The 10,800-nt window shown below is 39.5% G+C and overlaps 1 protein-coding gene across 3 annotated transcripts in view; it reads left to right on the top strand.

Annotated features, from left to right (window-relative positions):
* The first annotated feature begins 2,745 nt into the window (after positions 1-2,745).
* The window catches only part of PHF3 (PHD finger protein 3), an 84,758-nt gene continuing 76,703 nt past the window's right edge, over positions 2,746-10,800 (top strand). The window contains exon 1 of one of the 3 annotated variants that reach the window (XM_036916259.2): positions 2,746-3,071. The gene's annotated coding sequence lies outside the window, so the exon portion shown is untranslated. Of the gene's footprint in view, positions 3,072-3,130; positions 3,349-10,800 lie in introns of those variants that run through there. The other 2 variants (XM_036916261.2, XM_036916260.2) reach the window with 2 other exon arrangements.

The raw sequence follows: 10,800 nt of genomic DNA, 5'->3' as shown, positions 1-10,800 counted from the left end.
GAAATCCGTTGGGGGGGCACATAATGGAATGGATTTAGTTAAAGGAACAAATAAATGTAGTTTGGATTGGCAGGGAGAGTACTGTAGAGGGATTGAGAGCGGTAAGGTCATATGGATAGTTAATGACAGAAATGCTTAGAAAACTGGTGTTTTAGGTCTCTCTTCGCTCCTTCCCTGTGCCTTAGGGTTGCTGAAGCGTGCAAGGTGCTTACGGTGCATGGAAAAGCTTTATTTTCTTGTTTGACTCAGCCTCTCTAGATCCCCCTGAACTCTGGCACGCTGTGCAATTATTTATCCCACACTTCCTTTTCATGACTTGTTTTCTGCTGTAAGTCTAAGTGGCTGGGAGCCATCTTTCTGGAGAAATTAGGTAAAGAAATTTGGGAAGGGAGTAAGCCTCACCTAAGGAACAAAGTGTTCTGGGTTAAGCCTCTTAAGTTCCATGAAAAACTGAGTAAAATGAGTGCAGGATATTTTGGCCCCACTGTTTTGACCCTATGTTTAAGAGTAAAAACATTTTTATAGATTGAAATTAACATGAAGGTGTGTCTGTGTGTATAGAAAGTGTTTTCCAGAGAAACCCCATTAAATACATACAATATTTTTATCAATTTTCTGTTCGTTGAAGTTAGCTCCATTTCCCCCCATCTTTACTCCAGTGAACTAATAATGTAGAGAAAGATGTTTCTGTGTTGATAGCATTTTGCATATCAAAATTAACTTTCATATCAGCATTGTGGGCTGTTTTCCATGGCCTCACTCTCTGCCAGGCTTGATTTTCCTGGGTGAAGTTCTGCAAGATCTAAATTTTGTCAATTTTCATTCCTTCAAGTTAATTTGGAGTTTTCAGTGTTGCCAATACAATCTGATTTTCCAATAGGTCTTTTCACTAAAAGTGTCCTGCATGCTGTTAGAGCCACTGCCAGTATTATTTTGCTAGTTCTTTCTTCTAGTAACCTTTCTTTGGATGGGGCAAAAAACAGACAGTTTGTGTTTATATCTGGAAGAAAAGAGAAAATATCATTAATGGACAAATGTGGATCTGAGTGCTTGGCTGGTTCAAAATAACAAAATCAAAACATTATGCTTTATGGCAACTGTGTTGGCTTTTTTAGGATTAATAATCTTTGTTTCGTAAATACATCAGGCTGAGGGGTCCTATACTTTTTTTTTATCTCTATTTCATAAATTTACTAAAATTCCTCTAGCAAGATTAGTTTTCCTCAGCTCTTCTGAGGGATTTTCCATCTAATGATTTTCCATTCAAGCTCTATTCTATTGAATTCCTTTAGGATTAGACTTTGTTTATAACAATAATCTTACTCTTTCCTAATGCTTTTTCAAATTTCACATTCAGGTCCAGAAGAAGAGTAATGATAAAATTAGATTTATTTTCGCAATTCATCCCAGAGATTCCAAGTGAAAAAACTTTTTGATTACTCATTTCTATTTTTCTTTGTCAAAAAAACATTAAAAAAAAAACGACTGTAAAAACAGAGTTTTGAGGGATTGATGACTCAAGGCAGGTGATGGAATTCTAGGATTCCAGTAGTAGTAGGACAATCTAAACCTCCTTTGTAGATGAACATTTGGTTTTGGGAGTGCTTGAAATACCAGAAGACTGGAGAGAGTAAGGAACAGATCTTCACCACATGGCTGTGGGTTGTTACTCTAGTCTGCACAAATCTTATCATGTGGCCTGTGGTAAGTGAGAGGCTTAAGTCAAGCAAAAGTCTGAGAAGAGTACAGCAGGTGCCAGCTTTCACTGATAAGTGGGTACTGGAATGGTCCCTGCAGTTAGAAGACACAATACCTGTCCTTAAGGGGCTCATTTTGGTCAGGGTGATACTTCATAATAATTACCTCACAGTGCTTAATAAGGGCTGAGATAAGAGTCTGAGAGCTTGATTTTATATGAGTTAGTTTTATCTACTATTTACCGTCTTAGAAATTAAACCTTAGAATAATAACATTAAAAAATAACAAAATTCATTATATGTCATTATAAATATGAACAATTTAATGAAGAGTGGCATAATTTAAAAATTTTTACAAAGTTCTTCAATGTCTCTCACTTAAGAGTTGGATTCTCGTAACTGCTTTTGCATTTAACTGCTTGCTCCATGTTGTTTTGTTTTAAGGAGATAAAGAAAATTTGGTCTTACACATATGTGATTGAGAAAGATTGGAAGATTCTCTGAAAAATCCTGGGGACCCCCTCGGGATCCTCTGGCCACACTTGGAGGTCTGCTGACTTAGACCAAGAATGTTTCCTAGAGGAGGCAACTTGCATTTAGAAGTGGGTCTGCCATTTAGGGGCAAGGTAAGGGTGGAGGCTGGTCAAGAATGGGGGGCTACAGCGCAAAGCCAGCGCGGATTCTTGGGTCAGGGGCTCATTGACTCCCCGCTCGTCTACCATTGTTGACCACACACCGAGCAATGAGAAGTACCTGCGGGGTGGGGAGCGGATACAGCCACCAATATCACGTTAACTATGAAGGCTCAGTGCTTATTACAATGGAGAGAAAGCGACGGTCCTCAGCTGCACCGGCCCGCCCCGCCAGCCGAACGCTGGAGGCCTGCGGCGGCGCCGCGCCCTCGCAAGCCTGGGCGGGGCGCGGAGGCGCAGCAGCGCGCTGCAGCCGGGGGCCCCGCGGAGGCGCGGCGCGGGAGGGCGCGCAGAGCGCAGGCGCAAAGGCGGCGCAGGCCGCGGCCCCCGGAACGGTAAACAGTGGGGTCACGTGACGCGGCCCCGCTCCTGTCCCCGCGCCGCCGCCGCACGCCGATGGCTGCGGGGTCTCGCGCCCCCGCCCGGTCACCACGAGGCGAGTGATCGTTGGGCCCTGGGCGGCTGCGGCTGCCACGAGGGTAGGGAGGGCGGCGCGGAAGCCAGGAGTGTGTCGTCAGCGGCAGCCGCTCGGCCGCGAGGAAGAGGCCGTGGCAGCGACGCCGACGTCCTGCGCGTACCCCCTCTCCGCGGCACCCACCGGGCCCCCTCCTCCTCGGCGGCGGCGGCGGCGGCCTCCATCTTCCTCTCGCTGCCAGCGGTAGCGCTCGTCCGGCGGAGCTGGGTGAGTTGCGGCCCCGGCCGCGGCCCGTCCCCCCTCCTACACCCCGTCCACACGCGCGGCGCCTCCGCGGGCCTCCCGCCCCGCCCGCGGCGCACTCCCGGCGCCTTCCTCCCGCGCCGCCGGCCTATCCCCGCTCCCGCCTCCTGCGCAGCGGCCCCGGCCTGCCCGCGCCGCGCCTCCGCCGCACGGGCCGTTGGGACTGCAGGCCGGGGTGGGAGCCGCGGCGGCGAGGCGCCAGGCGGAGGCAGGGGCCGCGGCCTCTCCCGGGCCCTCGGGGGTGAGTGTGTCCCACGGCCGCCGCCGCGCGGGCGCGCAGGCCGAGGCTCGGCGGGCGCCGCCAGGAAGGCCCGGCGCGCGGGCCCCCGACCCGGCGCTTCCGCCGTCTTCCTTGCAGGGGAGCCGGGCCCAGAGCGTGGGGCCCTGGTGCGCGGGGCCCGCTGCGGAGGGGGGAGTTGGCGCTCTCTCCATTCTCCTGTTACCGCGCGCTTTTGTGCTCGGGACCTAAACTGTCGACTCCTTTTGCTTAGTTTGAAATGCGAAACGTATGATCAAGGCCTTCCGATAATACGTGTAATTTAATGAACCACTTGTCGGTACGTGTGTGTTAATGGTGCTAAATAACTGATCACCTGATACGGGGGGGCAGGGAGGAGGGAGAAAGAAGGTTGGTATCGCGCACAGTCCAGTGTCCCTTCTTCCCCCAGCAGTGTATTGCTGGGTCCGATTACCTTTTCCCACTTTTAGGTTTTTAAATGCCGTTTCCTAGAGACTTATGATTGGAGGTAATTTGAATGCGTGTTATTGGTGCTATTCCGAAATCATTCTCGGAATGTGATCATGGATAGTCATTAATACAAGTGCAACAGCGCTTTAATATCTATCTAGTCCTAATCTTCATTGCATGAAGAGATAGTTAATTCAAAATGAAACGATAGAAGAGCCTCCCCCAAATACGAACTTTAACACCTTATTTTAAGACAAATCACTAATAATAAACATACAGTAAATTGCTTAGGGAGTACTTAAGTACTTTGTTCTATTTAGTTACTATGTTGATCTTTAACTCGTCTTCCTTTTTCCAAACTGGTGGTTTGAGATCTTCCAAAATTACGCCTCCATTACTCATTAATTTCCTACCTTTTTCTTTTTTTTCTTATTATGGATAATTGAAGTGTTTGAGATTGTGAAAATGTTCGTAGGTCTGTTTTTGTGGTGGGAAAGAGACATGAGTCAAAGAACAGGGAAATCTTTGCAGCACGCTTCTGTTTTTGAAATTGTATCTTTATTCCAGCACACAAAAGGTGTAAAGATTATTTCAAATAGTAATTTTTAACCTTCACTTCTATTTAGATCTTTTTCTCCCTAGTTTTTCTGTTAACTGGCCATATTTTATGATAATGAATATTCCCTCTATCATCATCAGCGTCATCACCATCAACACTATTACTATTTTAAAATACATACTCCATTTCCCCATGATAGTAACATAATTTAAGGGGGATTTTAGGAGTTATTATTGCTCTCATTAAGCTACACAGAGTTCAGTAAATTTCTTAGCAGCAAAAAGACTTCTCAGCTGAAGTAGGCCACTTTTTAAGTATGCAGAATTACCACCTTAGATCTTAAGCTTTATTTATTTGTTAGTCAAAAGGATAACAAATGACTTGGTGATGGGACCAGTTTTCCCCCGTTCTTTGCATGCTTTATAGGTCCTTTGAAGAGCGTGAAAGTGTAATTCATTATACTGCTTTTGCATTCTTTGGGAGGATAATGAACTTCCTTATCTATCACATTGAATTAGTTATACGCTCTGTGCTGTTGGGATAGACCTCAGATGACTTTATCTAGCTGATTACTATGGTATACTCATGTCACATATTCAGATAAATCAAACTAAGGGAAGTGGTCTGTGTAACTGTAGGTGAAAAATAGCCTTGGTCAAATGTACATTTCAGGTTAGTAAAATTGAAAGGAATTTCTTTATATTAATCATTTAATATCATACTATTCAAATTTTAATTGTATTGAGTATTAGAATCAAGAAAGGTTGATAATTGACTTGTGTAATAGCTTATTTAATAAAACTTCCTGATAAAAGGTGGAAGGCAGCAAGTGACAATTAGATTACTGCAAATCATTTTGAGTTTAGATTTTTACGTAGTATGGATTTATACTAGCAAAAACCGGTAAATGGAATTTATGCATATAGTTCTGCTTTTTGGGTGCTAAAATGTCTATAATGTTTATCTTCCTTGACATGGTAGTATGGTGTTTACCTTTATGATACATTTTGCTTTCTTTTTTTTTTTCTTTACACAGTTTCTCATGAGATCTTTTCTACTTAATAGTTTTTGTCTGGACATAATATTTTTTCAGTTTTTTAATGAGATAATGAGGTTTATTGGTCAGCATCTTAGATTTGTGGATTGCATGTAACTACCCCACACAGTGTCAGAGAGTATCATTTCTTGGTGTGCTGGTTTGTAAATATTTTCATTCATCCACATTTCAGGAATTCTTTCTGCCAAGTGACTGCTGAATTTCTTTCTTTCTGGAATAATACATCTTGGGCTCTTTTTCTCTCATTTCTTGGAGCACCCTCTGAGAATCCTGGAGAATCTTTTCAGAAGCATAGACATCTTATTTTTAACTATAAAATGACTTGGGAAATTGTTACTCATTTATGATAACTTGCATTTTTGAAAACAGTAAAAAATGTCCTTTAATTGTTGCCCTTTGATGACACAGGAAAAGATATTGAGAGTATTGATTTGATTCAAAATATTTGAGACACAGATGCCGTTTGTACTCTCAAGAACATAGTCTAGGTTGAGAAACCAGATTCAGAGACATGAGATGTTAAATCATTGTATCAGAGTTAAAAGAGGAAGATATCTTAAGAGTTCCAAAAGGCATTGTATAGGGAATTGCCAAATGCATAGACTGGACAGTGATGGCCATGCATTGTGTCTTTACTTTCCATCATTTTAAATGTTAAGGGGATTTACATTTCTATGATCCTTTGTACATTGGAGAGGGTGAAGAAAAATTGTTAAAACCCTCAAAATATTATCCAGAAGTTTTAATCTGTTGGCACAGTTTAACTTCATCAGACAAAATTTTGAGTGGCATAGTGGATTGTACAGAGAGGCTACATTTAGTAGTTTTAATTCATTCATAATTTGTGTGAATTGGACAGATGAAAACAATTCTAAAATTGGACTGTGAAAATTGCAAAGTTTGATAACTTCTAAAATGATGTTTATACACCCTGAGGGTAGTACCATTTTATTTTTATGTATAAGGAGTAGCAAAGTCCTTAAGATTTCCTGATTTTTGGGGGGACAAAGGGCATTTATTTCACTTTATTTCCAGTATTTTTTAAGATTTCATTATGATATATTAAGAACATAAAAATATGTGTTAGGCAAGTATAGTGCAGAAAGTATAATAGTTTGAGTGTAGACTCAGGAATTCGACACACTGCCTGGGTCCAATTTGGGTATACTGGGTATGTGACCTTGGCCAAATTATGTAATGGTCAGGGCCTCAGTTTGCTTATCTGGAAAATAGAAATAATTGCACCTGCCTTACAGCAATGTGAGGAAATAATGAGATAATGCATTCAATACACTTAGCATAGGGATTGGCATATATCCTATGCTAAGTATGTGTTAGCTTTGACTTTTATTACCTAGGCCATAGATTTAATGATGAGCTAGCTACTTCCAGTGTTTCTGTGGTTAACCCAAACTGCTAATGTCTCCTATAATGTCAGTAGAATATAGTTGTAAACTTCAAAGTTAACTCTTTCTTACTGCTGTTGCCTAGTGTAATTCTGCTTTTGTCAGTTTCAACTTGTACTAGATGGTTCTTTTTCTACATTCTTAGGTCTGCTTTTTTCTTAGTACAGCACACACTGTGTATTCTTAAATATTCTTTTTACCTGATAAACTCAGAAAGGAAGCGAATGGTCCTTGCTTTTTCTTAAGAAGCCTTGCCAGTATATTCTAACCAATGAACCTGGGTCAGTAGGTGTGTAGGGCATTTGCTTAGGTTGCCTGTTCCATTGCTTTGTAGGATTGTACTTGGTAGAATTATGCCATACCACATGGTTTAACCATTTAGTCATTTTCCTTGACTTTATCCTGAAAGAATAATCTATTATTTATCCTAATGTTGTTATATCATGGTGGTTAAGAACTGACCTTTATATCATCAGATTTGAATCCCAGCTCTGTCAGTTACTATATAGCAAGTAATATAACCTCTCTGGTCCCAATTTCAGGTTTTTTTTCTGTATGATCTGAATTACAGCCCTGTTGTGAGAAATAATAAACAGAGCAGATATCTTTTAATCTCAGTACTATTTTTTGGCTGGATAATTCTTTATTGTGGGGCTTCCTAGTGCATGCATGGTAGTGTATTTATTAGGTGCCAGCAGCATGCCCTCCAGTTGTGACCACCGGAAGAGTCTCTGTACATGGCCACATGTCCCCTGGAGGGGAATAATTGCTTCTGATGGGGAACTACTGATGTATGAGCATGTAGTACAGTGCCTAGCATGAAGTTAGAGCCCATTAAGTTTTATGTTTTATCTTCGTTATTAGTATTGGTACTTTTATTTTTCTGCTATTACCACTACTGCTGCCTATTAGAAATTCATTCATAGTAAACATGCCTGATGAATTGGCTGCTTAATTGAAATTGTGATGTAGGGCTTGGAAGGCACCAAGGTCCATTCCCAGGACTTGCGTTTAGTTCTTGGCCTGGATTGCTGTTCACTGTTTATGCGTGGGTCACGCCCTCATTTCAGGTCTTGGCTCACATGTACCCTATTAGTGAGACCGTCATCTACCATCATGCATTAAATGCCCTCCTTTCCTTCCCACCATCCTTATTATTCTAATTTTTCTTCCTAGATTTTATAATCTAGTAATATATTCGCACCTCTCATGCTACCCCCCAAACCCTCTTATACACACACACTCACTCTGTCTCTCTCTGTCTCTGTCTGTCTCTGTCTCTCTGTCTCTGTCTCTCTCTCTCTCTCTCTCTCACACACACACACACACACACACACACACACAGAGTGTCACTCAAGAATATAGATTATGTGAGACAGCTTCATCGTAGGATAACTTGTTAGGGCCTTTGATAGCTTTAATGATTTATTGTTAGGCTTACATGTACTATTTTTTTAAAGGAGATAATAGGATAAGATATATAGTTTTACTTTGAAGATGTTTATGAAAAGTTAAGATAGTCAATTTTAAGTTACTCTTAATATAAAGGGGATTTTTGTAGAAATGTAATTTTTTTTTGCTGTTGCTGCTTTCTATTCATACATGAAATACTTAAAAACAGTATATTCCTATTCATCAGCATAAACTAAATTTGGCTGCAGTATAATTATCTTGAGAGATACAGATGAAACAAGCATTTTAAAGTAAGAAATATCTTCAGATTTAGATTAAATTTTATTCTTAATGTTAGAATTAACACTTTTTTAATCCAAAATTATTTATTTCCACAGACATTTATCCACAGCTGAATATAGAAAAACGCTTGTATTAGGCACTAATAAAGGTGTAGTTTACAAATTTGTTTAAAATGGAAAACTTTTTATCAGTAGTATTTCTTCTACAATGTTAGAATTCACCCCTGAATATGATGTGAGCCTCTTCAGAGAACAGTCCTTCATCTAAACATCAGCTGGTAGCAAAATGTTACATATAAGTCTGGATTGTTTTGATAGTGTTTCTTTAGAAAATATCTTGAATTCATCCTGTTGATCCCCTTTATTAGAATTAGAAATTTCTTTTTTTAGGGAAAACAATCTGTAGTATCTAATGACCTTTATAATAAGGGGAAAAAACCAGTCTGATATTTGTTATTGGCATTAACTTCTAATTTTCTGTACCCCCTACTTCTCTTATTATGGCACCAATGTGTACAAAAGTGAGTTTTGGCTATTTGGTTCATGCAGCAAATTAACTTCAGAGATAGACTGCAGAGAAATACTCTGAGGACAAACTGCAGGGTCCTGCCGCCTGCCATCACTTTGTAGTAACCAGGTAGTCATGTAGGCATTATACAAGGGCTTCAGTTGAGGAAGAATCAGGTCAAAGGTATAATTGCTGCCTTAGAATTAGGTCAAAGGTATGAAAAAGTTAAACTTACTGTATGCAAAATAAATGGATTCAAATTTATTTACTGTATTAAAGCCCTAAGTAAATATATGTGAATTGATGGTAGCAGTGGACTAATACTTATTTTTTACTGTATTCTGAGTTTTTCCAAATAGTCGATTAAGACCAAACTCATCTGTTCATCATTAGCACATGTTGTTCCCTTTGCCTGGAGTATCCTTTGAACCTTTATGATCCATCTCACACATCACCTGCTTCGACTTCCTTGTCCTCATGAATTTCACCTTCCTCTGTGATACTGTCTGCAGCCCTCCAGTAGGACATTTCATGTTTTGTTGTGATATTTATGTGTTGTTTTTATTTGTATGTCTATACTCTGATTTGGATTGTGAGTTCCTTAAATTTTAGATGGGGGTTTGTTTCACTGGTACCTATGGTAATACTTTATACTAGATATTTAATAAATATGTGAATAAATGAGCAATTTTGAATTAAGTGGATTAGCTAATTCCCTGACTTACCTGGATACATTTTATTGTCTGTAAACATGAGGTGTGACTGTAAACCCAGAAATAATTTCTGATTTTAGCATATATGTATTCTCAAATTATTAATATCAATCTAATTGGATGTTTTCATATCATTAGCCACCTAAAATACATTCTAGATAGTCTTATGTTTTAATAACTGAATTTATAATCCCAAATATAAGGAAGCATTTAAGTAAAATTTTAATGTAAGAAACTATTTATTTATTAAATCAAGCAGTCTAACAAATACTGCATGAGCTCATAATTTTTCATCTTAATTAGATCTGATTGTCTTTGTTTATCCACATTACTAGGTGGGTCAGGGAATTTTAGATAAGTGCTTATTTTTTCAAAACTTTATTTTGGAATAATTTTAATTATATAGAAAAAAATGAAACAGTATAGAATTGTGATATTCCCTTCACACAGATCCTTGATTGTTAATCTGACATAATGGTAGTGCTTTTATCAGAACTAGAGATAACATAGGTATGTTAGTATTACCTAAATATCAGACTTTATTCTGATTTCACCAGTTTTTCCACTACTGTCCTTTTTCTGTTTCATGGTTCAATCTAGGATACCACCTTGCATTTAGTAGGTTAGTGTATTCCTGTTAAGTGAGTTAATATTTCTACAATTGGCTATTCTTTTTTGAAGAATTCCCAGTCTCATTGGCATATTCAAGTGTGTCACACAATAGTAGCTGCATAGTAAACATTTGTTGAATAAATTAAAGGTATTGTTGAAGAAATGTAACTTTGTATACTATCCTTTCTCAGTATTTGACCATGGTATGCTTTGAGGTCTTTTCTCTGATACGCTTATTTAAATCCAGGAAAATTTATAAGTGATACTAGTTTTGACCAAAAAAAAAAAAAAAACACTGCAAAGTTCGGTTCACTTGTTACAGTATGCTTTAATTTTGTAATTTTTTGGTGGTCTTTACAGACTAACTATTATCTGCTCTTGAGATTAAAAAAGATGCCACAGGCTCTGAAGGCACTTTATTTAATAAAGTAGTTTTGGGATGGCTCACTAGGAGCA

The sequence above is a fragment of the Manis pentadactyla genome, chromosome 16 (assembly GCF_030020395.1).
Source record: "Manis pentadactyla isolate mManPen7 chromosome 16, mManPen7.hap1, whole genome shotgun sequence".
NCBI lineage: Eukaryota > Metazoa > Chordata > Mammalia > Pholidota > Manidae > Manis > Manis pentadactyla.
This window is presented reverse-complemented; position numbering and strand designations above follow the sequence as displayed.